The following is a 10,674-nucleotide window of genomic DNA, read 5'->3' as shown; positions in this document are numbered from 1 at the left end:
TCCTCCTCCTCCTCCTCCTCCTCTTCCTTCTCCTCTTCCTCCTCCTCCTCCTCCTCCTCCTCCTCTCGCCTGACCTCCTCAAAGGGACGGACGTTGACCTCGCTGCCCTACCGGCATCAAACCTTAACCTTGCTTTTCGCCTCGTCTGGTGAAACGACACTTGTTATTTTGTGTGTGAATCGACTCCGTGTGTGTAAATCGACTCCGTGTGTTACATTTTAACGTCACTTTTGAAATCCGTTCATCCACGTTTTTAATTAACCGTTACTTAAATAGGCCCGTACGCCTTCTCAGAAATCGAACGACTAACTGTGCTTGTTTACTTGTCTTATTTAGCACCACTCAACCTAATTAATTAACGTCTAACTCAGTGCTGTGACGCGTCTAACTAGTGTTTGAAGTGTTGCGAGGATTACCTTACAGTGAGAGGACTTCCCTGCTGAGCTGAGCGGTTAAGTTATATATCGACTTTTTTGTGTTTCCTGTCTTTCCTCAGTAGGATTACAACTACACGACCTAACACAGCACCCAGTGAAAGACAGTGAGCTTCTTGTGTCTAACTAACGTAGAAAATCTGTCACTAACGTAGAAGTACAAAGCTTGACCCGTATACCAGCACACCTGTTTTGAAAAGGAGGAAAAGTTTAATCCCCCAGAGAATTTTAATCGCGGAGGGAACACACGTGTGGGCCCTCACAGACGCCACACCTCAAACTCTCCCGCGTGACTCGACCGATTTAAAGCCGCCTCCCTCCAGGTGTTGATACAAAATTCATCTTAACTGTAAAGCTCACCGATATATCGTCTTGCAACAGTAAATAAAAATAAAATAAAAAAAGTAATCATGCCGTCCAACTATTTCAATTGCTGTAATTGTTCAAAGAAATATGCTGCGATTCATTACCAAACCAGCGACGCGATGTGTAGGTACTGTGTCTTAGACTTACGTATTCAGGCACTACAAACAACCAACGAGGATCTACAACGCTCCAATGCGTTACTCTGGGACATCGTGACGTCACACCCTCAACTCCCTTCTTCTTCTTCTTCTTCTTCTTCTTCTTCTTCTTCTTCTTCTTCTTCTTCTTCTTCTTCTTCGTCTTCTTCGTCTTCTTCTTCTCCCTCTTCACCCTCCACCACCAGCACCGCCATCACCCCCGCCCCCTCCCCCACCCATCCCACCATCACCACCACCTACTCTTCCTCCTCCTTCCTCTTCCTCCTCTTCTCTTCCGCCCCTTCCTCCTCCTCCAACTCTGCCCCCTCCTCCACATCATCAACATCCTCCTCCTCTACTCCCCCCCAGCCAACCCCTTCTTCCTCTTCCTCCTCCTCCGCCTCTGCCACCTCCTCATACATTTCTTCTCCCCCCTCCTCCCCAGCCTCCTCCTCCTCCCCAGTCAACCCCCACCGCCCTTCCTCCTCCTCCGCCTCTGTCCCCTCCTCCACATCCTCAACATCCTCCTCCTCTACTCCTCCCCAGTCAACCCCTTCCTCCCCTTCCTCCTCCTCCGCCTCTGCCCCCTCCTCCGCATCCTCAACATCCTCCTCCTCTGCTCCCCTGCAGTCAACCCCTTCCGCCTCTTCCTCATCTTCCCTGGGCTCCCCCTTGTCCCTCTCCTCTACCAGCCCTCCTAACGCCTCCACGTCCACTCGCCACCACACTCCCACTGCTCACTACTCATCCATTAGACGCCACAAGACCATTCTTCCTGCTGTGGTCTGCGTAGATCAGACACAGTTTCGGGGCACAGACAAGCTGAAAACATCTGTTAGACTTGTAGGGGACTCGCTGGTTAGAGGTCAATTAACGGAATTCTGCGGCAGGAATACAGAGACGCGGAGGCGTTATTGTATTCAGGAGCCAAACTGGACGACATTACTTCAGCTGTCGATGCTGTCACGGAACTCGCGAAGGAAGACACAGTTTATTTGATTCACGCGGGGACAAATGACGTTCAGTCTACTCAAACTCAGGCCCTACTATCAAAATACCGTCAGGTCATTCGGCGTTACAAGACCAAGTCCCCTCACGTCATTGTCTCTGGAATTCTACCCAGAATCAGCGCTTACGCCGGCTTCAACAGCAAAGCGAGCAACATCAATACTAGTCTGAAGGAAATTTGTGACGACGAAGGCGTGGCGTTTACAAACGCCTGGCACCACTTCCTTGAGCGCCCAGACTTGTTTTGGAACGATGGACTACATCTGAATGAGGTTGGATCGGCGCGTTTCGGGAGGCTTCTGGACGAGGCAGTGAAAAGCTTTTCGAAAAGCCTTTCAAAAAACGGCGGGCGAGGACGGGGCAAAGGCAGCCCTTGATCAACCAACCCGTAGCGTCAGTGCGACTCACAAGAAACTGTGTAACTAACCACGCCTCCGACAAGCGAACTGGTACAACTCGTCACGGCCACATTTCTATCATGTACACAAATGCACGTAGTTTAATACCCAAAAGGACGAAATTAGGGCGTATATTGCAACAGAGAAACCAGATGTGGTAGCCATCACAGAGACTTGGGCCAACTCTACCCATCTAGAATCCGAAATGTCATTCCCTGGGTACGAAAGCTTCCACAAAAGTCGAAAGCACAAGAAAGGAGGAGGAGTAGTTTGCTACGTAAAAGTACACTCCCTGCCATAAAATAGACAAACAGGACGTAGAGAAATACGATTCTGTCTATGTGGAAATAACCGCAAATAACAAGAAACTAACACTTGCAACCGTATACAGGCCTCGAAACAACAGGCAGCCGATGACACTGCCCTCTACGAAGAGATTCACTCTCTAACACAAAGCAAGGAAGCAATTATAATTGGGGACTTTAATTGCCCTAACATTGACTGGGGACTGATGACTGGAGATCAAGAGGGTAACAGGCTTTTAGAAATGGTGGAGGATTCGTTCCTCACTCAAGTTGTAACTCAACCAACAAGAGAAAACAATCTGCTGGATCTGGTATTAGTAAGCGACCCCGACCTCATTCGCGACTGTACAGTTGGTGAGAAACTTAATGGGTGCGATCACCACTTAATCCGTTTTAATATCAACATATGTCACAAACTCGTAGATAATCCATCAGTGATACCAGATTACAAAAAAGGAAATTTCAACTTAGCCCGTGCACTGCTTCCCCCTACGACCTGGGACCAACTTGGCATCACCGACAAAACAATCGACAACGCGTGGAACGTCTTCAAAGATAAGCTGTTGCAAGTAGAGAAGGCTACAGTGCCTACGAAATCCAGGCGAATAAATGGGGCCGTAGATCCACCGTGGATGACCAGAGAAATAAAAAGGGCAGTAAACCTAAAAAAAAGGAATTATAATTTGATGAAAGAGAATGCTACGGCCGAAGTACCACAGTACCACAACAGCCTCAGAGCTTGTCGCAGCCTTATTCGGAGTAGCAAACGCAACTATGAAAAGCAAATAGCGCGCGAAATCAAAACTAACTCCAAGAAATTCTTCACGTACATAAGATCGAAAAAGAAAGTAAAATCCAATATTGGTCCCCTGACAGACGAGACTGGATCTGTAACTCAGGACAGTAAACAGATGGCCAGAATCCTCAACAGTAACTTCGCATCCGTATTCACAGTCGAGGACATCGAAACCATTCCCGAGAGCCCTGCCCCGCCGAGTGAGATCACGCCGCTGGAAATTGACTCAATATGCGACCAAGAAGTAAAAAAGTACTTGGACAAACTCGACACGAACAAGTCAACGGGACCCGACAGTTTGTCCCCGCGGTTATTAAAAGAGCTTAAACAACAAATACTTCAACCACTCACTACCATATTCAACCGGTCAGTTCAACTAAACAAGGTCCCGGAAGACTGGAAGATGGCGAACGTAACACCGATTTTCAATAAAGGAGACAAAAGCGTTGCATTAAACTACAGGCCCATAAGTTTGACATCAGTGGCAGGAAAAATACTCGAAAAGATTATTAGAGATACACTTGTTAAGTTTCTAGAAAACAATAATGTAATCTCCGACACCCAGCATGGCTTCAGAAACAAGCGCTCCTGCCTAACGAATTTATTAGACTTCTTCCAAGGTATATATAAGAACTGGGATGCCCACATCCCCAGTGATGTTATATACCTGGACTTTCAGAAAGCCTTCGACAAGGTACCGCACGAGCGACTCCTTAAGAAACTGCACTCGGCGGGCATCGGAGCCAATCTGATCGCGTGGATAAGAGATTGGCTCACCGACAGAAAACAACGAGTACTACTCAACGGACAGCCTTCCGATTGGCTTCCAGTCACTAGTGGAGTGCCTCAAGGGTCAGTGCTGGGACCCATCCTCTTTATCATATATATCAATGACCTAGAATCAGGACTGAAATCCACAATATCGAAATTTGCAGATGACACCAAGGTGGGTGGAGATGCCCTCACAAAGACCGACTGCGAAATCATTCAGAAAGACCTCAATCACATTATCGAATGGTCGGAAAAATGGCAAATGTCTTTTAATGTTGACAAATGCAAAGTCATGCACATTGGGTCCCAAAATAGTAACCACACATACATCATGAATGGGAGACCTCTGCAAGCGATGCAGGAGGAAAAGGACCTTGGAGTCACTATCAGCAGTGACCTGAAACACGCGAATCACTGTAAAAAAAGCATACAACAAGGCCAACATTATGCTCGGGTTCATAGCGAGGAACTTCGAGTGTAAAACACCAGACGTGATGCTATCCTTGTATAATTCCATGGTAAGACCGCACCTCGAGTATGCAGTGCAGTTCTGGTCTCCCAATTACAGAAAGGACATTGCTTTACTGGAAAGGATTCAACGACGCGCCACAAAGATGATTCCAACCTTAAGGGCTCAACCGTACGAGGAACGACTCAAGCGACTCAATCTCTTTACATTGGAGAAAAGACGCCTACGAGGGGATATGATTCAAGTCTTCAAGTATCTAAAAAAGTTCAATAACGTCGATTACTCCAAATTCTTTGAACTGCAAACCAACTCAAGAACTAGAAATAACGGTTTACCCATTCAGTCGAGTCGATGTAACACAGACATTGGAAGGAGTTTCTTTTCAAACCGAGTCATCCGCCACTGGAACAATCTTCCCTCAGAAGTAGTAAATGCGAATACCATCAACTCCTTCAAATATAGAATCGACCGTCATTTCGCTGCGTCAGGAGTAAACTGAATAACGAGGGGCTTCCATCTGCTCCTCAATATCGAGGTGCTTTCATCTGCTCACCAAGCCCCAAGTGGCGGTCGAGCAGATTAAATCACCCAAGCGGGCGACCTCGTAATGAGCCAATAGGCTTTCTGTTGCCTGCATTTCCATGTTTCCATGTTTCTCTTAATCCTCCTCCTCCTCTCCTCCTCCTTCTTCTGCTCCTCCTTCTCTTCTTCCTCCTCCTCTTCTTCCTCCTCTTCCTCCTCCTCATCCTCCTCTTCCTCCTCCTCTTCCTCTTCTTCAACTACTTTCTCTTCCTCCTCCTCCTCCTCTTCCTCCTCTTCCTCTTCCAATTTCTTTGAATTGCAAACCAACCTAAGAACTAGAAATAACGGTTTACCCATTCAGTCTAGTCGATGTAACACAGACATCGGAAGGAGTTTCTTTTCAAACCGAGTCATCCGTCACTTGAACAATCTTCCTTCAGAAGTAGTAAATGCGAATACTATCAACTCCTTCAAATATAGAATCGACCGTCACTTCGCTGCGTCGGGAGTAAACTGAATATTGAGTTGCTTTCATCTGCTCCTCAATATCGAGGCGCTTTCATCTGCTCCTCAATGTCGAGGTGCTTTCATCTGCTCCCCAGGCCCCAGGCTGTCGAGCAGATTAAATCACCAAAGCGGGCAACCTCGTAATGAGCCAATAGGCTTTCTGTTGCCTGCGTTTCCATGTTTCCATGTTTCCTCATCCTTCTCCTCTTCCTCCTCTTCCTAACAGGGGTGTAGTGACTCCCCCCCCGCGGGAGTCACTACACCCCTTTTAGGGCAGCCAAAATGTGTGCTCTCGGCCGGCCAAACCCAGCGTTTAGAAAATTGTCCTTTTTTTTGTCGTTTTTCTGTGAAGCGTAACTCCTGAAGTATACGTCCTATAGTAAATTTGAAAGTTGTGTCTTGTAGCTAATGATGTGTTCTTTAAGATGGCGTTAAAAAAAAAAAGTCTCGTAGTTATGGAGATAAATTGTTATAAGTTAGTGTTTTTGAAGAAATTGTATTTTTTTTTTTTTTTTTTAATTGTGATGTTTAAAATTTGTGTATGAAGTTTCTGTCTGTTGAGCTAATTAGGTGACTGTTTTCCGTTTCTTTTGTTATAGAAGAGTTTTCTTTGTATTTTTGTTCCTTGTCTGTGAAAATGCGAGTTTATTGGTTGCGCGATTTTTTGTTTTGACTTCAACTCACGATATCTCGGTAAAGTGTTGAAGTAAGTATTTTTTATTTTATTTTTCCTTGAAAGAGCTTTTAATTTTGCATGTAATGCAGTTGGTTTTATTTTTGTGAAGCGAGGGGTTAGGGTAAGGAGGGGGGCTACTGGAAGTAGGTGGAATTCGGAATTAAGTCATCTTCGGTGTCGAATAGGGGTTAAATGGGGTCACTTAATTGCGTGCTGATAATTAAAGGGGGAGGGGGTTAACGGTAATGGGGGGGGAGGGTAATGGGAGTAGGTGGAATTCGTAATTAGGTCATGTTCGATGGCGAATAAGGGGTAAATGGGCTCAGTAAATTGCGTGCTGATAATTAAAAGGGGAGGGGTTAACGGTAACGGGGGGGGGGGGGGGTAATGGGAGTAGGTGGAATTCGTAATCAGGTCATGTTCGGTGGCGAATATGGGGTAAATGGGGTCAGTAAATTGTGTGGTGATGATCAGAGGGGGCGGGGGGTTAGGGTAAGGGGGAGGGGCTAATGGGAGTAGTTGGAATTCGTAATTAAGTCATCTTCGGTGTCGAATAGGGTTTAATGAGGTCACTTAATTGCGTGCTGATAATTAAAGGGGGAGGGGGTTAACGGTAATGGGAGGGGGGGGGGGTAATGGGAGTAGGTGGAATTCGTAATTAGGTCATGTTCGGTGGCGAATAAGGGGGAAATGGGCTCAGTAAATTGCGTGCTGATAATTAAAAGGGGCAAGGGTTAACGGTAACGGGGGGGATGGATAATGGGAGTAGGTGGAGTTCGTAATCAGGTCATGTTCGGTGGCGAATAAGGGGTAAATGGGCTCTGTAAATTGTGTGGTGATGATCAGAGGGGGCGGGGGGTTAGGGTAATGGGGGGGACTATTGGGAGTAGGTGGAATTCGTAATTAGGTCATGTTCGGTGGCAAATACGGGGTAAATGGGTTCAGTAAATTACCTGCTGAAAATTAAAATGGGCGGGGTTTAACGGTAACGGGGGAGGGGGGGGGGAGGGTAATGCGAGTAGGTGGAATTCGTAATCAGGTCATGTTCGGTGGCGAATAAGGAGTAAATGGGCTCAGTAAATTGTGTGGTCATGATCAGAGGCGGCGGGGGGTTAAGGTAAGGGGGGGGGCTATTGGGAGTAGGTGGAATTTGTAATTAGGTCATGTTCGGTATCGAATAGGGAGTAAATGGGGTCAGTAAATTGCGTGCTGATAATTAAAGGGGGCGGGGATGAAAAGTAATGTGGGTGGGCTAATGGGAATAGGTGGAATTCGAGAAGTGGTCATGTCAGGTGTCGAAGAGGGAATCAATCGAGTCAGTAATTTACGTGGTGATACTTAAAGGGGGATAAGGTTGATGGTAATGGGGGGGGATGGGCGTAATGGGAGTAGGTGGAATACGAAAATGACTTTTATTTTTTTATATAAAAATAGCCGAATAAAATACATCGAAAAATGACAATAACTCCATTACCGTTTATCGTAAAGCAATTCTGAAAGCACCGTTCGATTCGGCGGACGTTTCTGCATGGAGTAGGTGCCCATTTCAAAGTTCAAACTAAAAACTATACCACAAAATTCAATCTTTACTGTTTTTGGCAAGGGGGACCATACCCCCTAACACCGTTCATTTTGCCCGGTGCGTTCATTTCAGGCCATGAACGGCTTCCTCATCCTTTTCTACGTAAGATGAAATGCCCCTGGGAAATAGAAAAAAGGAAAAAAAGCGCTTTTTTTCTGTATATCAACTGATACTACTACGTACTACTACTACTACTACTTTTTTTTTTTACATTGCGGCCTATTGCGCCGGTAGGCTTCTTCCAGGTGGATCCTGTTGGTCGGTCCAAGGCTTCTTTCCGGTGGGTCCTGATGGTCGGTCCAGCCCGTCCTGGCGCAGGCGAGTGTTTATAGTGGCGCCATCTTGCATTGGCTCATGCTGCCCTCCCAGAGCTCATCTTTGATCCTAGAATCTAGAGTCCGGGTTGATAGGTGGTCTACTGGACAGCATGTGGGTAGTTTTTAACCACTCGGCGGCGGCTGAAAAATCCCAGCATGGTGGCACCGGGCGGGGATTGAACTCGCGTCCTCCTGAACACGGTGCCGTTACTTTGACGACTCAGCCACCGCCTCCCCTACTACTACTATAAACTACTATAGGTGTTATAAAGTGAAAACAGATGTCATTATCTGCAAAAAGTAATTGATTATGACCTTTACATATCCATGCATTGACGTCAACTTTATAATATAGTCGAGGTCAAGGTTGATGTGTGTACTTTTCATGTAGGGACAAGCTGGCTAAGTACACCTTGACCCCTGACCCCCAAGATGAGCTCACGCGCAGGAATAGTTTTAAGTCTACCCTCGTAAGACAGCACTTTTGAGGATATCAGTGCATTCAGTCAGTCACTTATTCAGTCAGCCAGTCAGTGACAGTCAGTCCATCCGTTAAGAAAGTCAGTCAGTCTCACACACACACACACACACACACACACTCAGAGAGAGAATTATAGAAGCCATGAAGAGTTTCTGGCAAAGATGTGGTGTGCAAGAAATAGGGAATTGGAAGATTTGTAATGGATATACTGCTTGTGTTGTTTTATTTATTACAGGTTGTGCCGATACGAAGGCCTGACTCTCCAACGGGTCACCTGTACAGCAAGAGCAAGAGCAGGACCGCCAGCCCGCCTCGGCCCCCAGCCCGCTCCAAGGCTCCCTCCATGGCCTCCTGCAGGGCTTGAGGTGGTCAGGCTCCTCACAGTGCTGCCCCACGCAGTGCCAGGGCAGTGCCACACCTGTAATCTGCGGCGCCATGCCCGGTCTGAGGGCGCGGCTGGACTGTGAGTGTTTGACCTTATTTTGAAGCTACTATTTGACCATCGCAGGAATTATTACACGTTTCATTAGTCTTAAGTAATGAATGAGTTACTCAAGTCATTGTTTTGGCTCTGGGCTGCCGCACATAACCTATTCCCAAAGCTTAAAAAGGACGTCAATCAGGCCTTCACGAGTGTTTTACAGGTTCAAGGTGCAGAGGAGGGGTTAAACTGCACCCAGGCTCACTAATATACCCATGCAAGTGACCCAGACTCCTAGGAAATCACATCAACACAAAACAAATTACTACAGAATCATACCCAACACACCGAATTCATCCAAAATCACACGCAACACACTAATTGCTCCAGTGCTAACAACTGCAATATAAAAGTGATTTTTTTTTCTATTTTTCTCTCTATCTTTTGCCGTTTCTGTGTGTGTGTGTGTGTGTGTGTGTGTGTGTGTGTGTGTGTGTGTGTGTGTGTGTGTGTGTGTGTGTGTGTAAGGTTAGATTAGGTTAGGTTAGGTAAGGTTTGGTAAGGTTAGATTAGTTTAGGTAGGGGTAGATTAGGTTTGTTAAGGTTTTGCATGGTCATATTAGGTTAGGTAAGGTTGGATTAGGTTTGGTAAGGCTAGATAAGGTTAGATAAGGTTCGATAAGGTTTGGTAAGGTTAGATTAGGTTATGCAAGGTTAGATTAGGTTAGATTAGGTTAGGTAAGGATAGATTAGGTTAGGTAAGGTTAGATTAGGTTTGGAAAGGTTAGATTAGGTTAGGAAGGGGTAGATTAGGTTTGGTAAGGTTAGATTAGGTTTGGTAAGGTTAGATAAGGTTTGGTAAGGTTACATTAGGTTAGGTAAAGTTAGATTAGGTTAGATAAGGTTAGATTAGGTTAGGTAAGGTTAGATTAGGTTAGGTAAGGTTAGATTAGGTTAGGTAAGGTTAGATTAGGTTAGGTAAGGTTAGACTAGGTTAGGTAAGGTTAGATGAGGTTTGCTAAGGTTAGATTAGATTAGGTAGGGTTAGATTAGGTTTGGTAAGGTTAGATTAGGTTTGGTAAGGTTAGATAAGGTTTGGTAATCCAAATCATCATTCTGCAGGGAGTTGCCGGAGACAGTGATGCCGTCGGACATAACAATAATAATAATAATAATAATAGTAATAATAATAATCAAAATGACCGTTCTGCAGGGAGTTGCCGGAGCCAGTGTTGACGTCGGACATGATGCCACACTTTGAGGACGTAGCGATCATTCCTAACCCCGGGGAGCGCGCCGAGGCCATGCGCCAGCTGATCAACCGCCTGTCAACCCCCAACCGCCTGCTGCTACAATACATGTTCAAGCATATGGGACACATCATTGCAAGGGTAACTAGGGATTTTCTTTATGGTACTTATTTATTTGCTCTTATATTTATTTCTCTCTCTCTCTCTCTCTCTCTCTCTCTCTCTCTCTCTCTC

General features: G+C 45.9%; 1 long non-coding RNA gene across 1 annotated transcript in view; it reads left to right on the top strand.

Annotated features, from left to right (window-relative positions):
• Nucleotides 1–9,170, top strand: part of LOC126994799 (uncharacterized) — a 25,196-nt gene extending 16,026 nt beyond the window's left edge. The window contains exon 3 of the long non-coding RNA XR_007749620.1: nt 9,005–9,170. This is a non-coding gene — a long non-coding RNA (uncharacterized LOC126994799). The remainder of the gene's footprint in view (nt 1–9,004) is intronic.
• Nucleotides 9,171–10,674: the final 1,504 nt, after the last annotated feature.

This window comes from Eriocheir sinensis, unplaced genomic scaffold (genome assembly GCF_024679095.1).
Source record: "Eriocheir sinensis breed Jianghai 21 unplaced genomic scaffold, ASM2467909v1 Scaffold879, whole genome shotgun sequence".
Lineage (NCBI taxonomy): Eukaryota > Metazoa > Arthropoda > Malacostraca > Decapoda > Varunidae > Eriocheir > Eriocheir sinensis.
The sequence above is the reverse complement of the archived record's forward strand: the minus strand, read 5'-3'. Positions and strand labels throughout refer to the sequence as shown.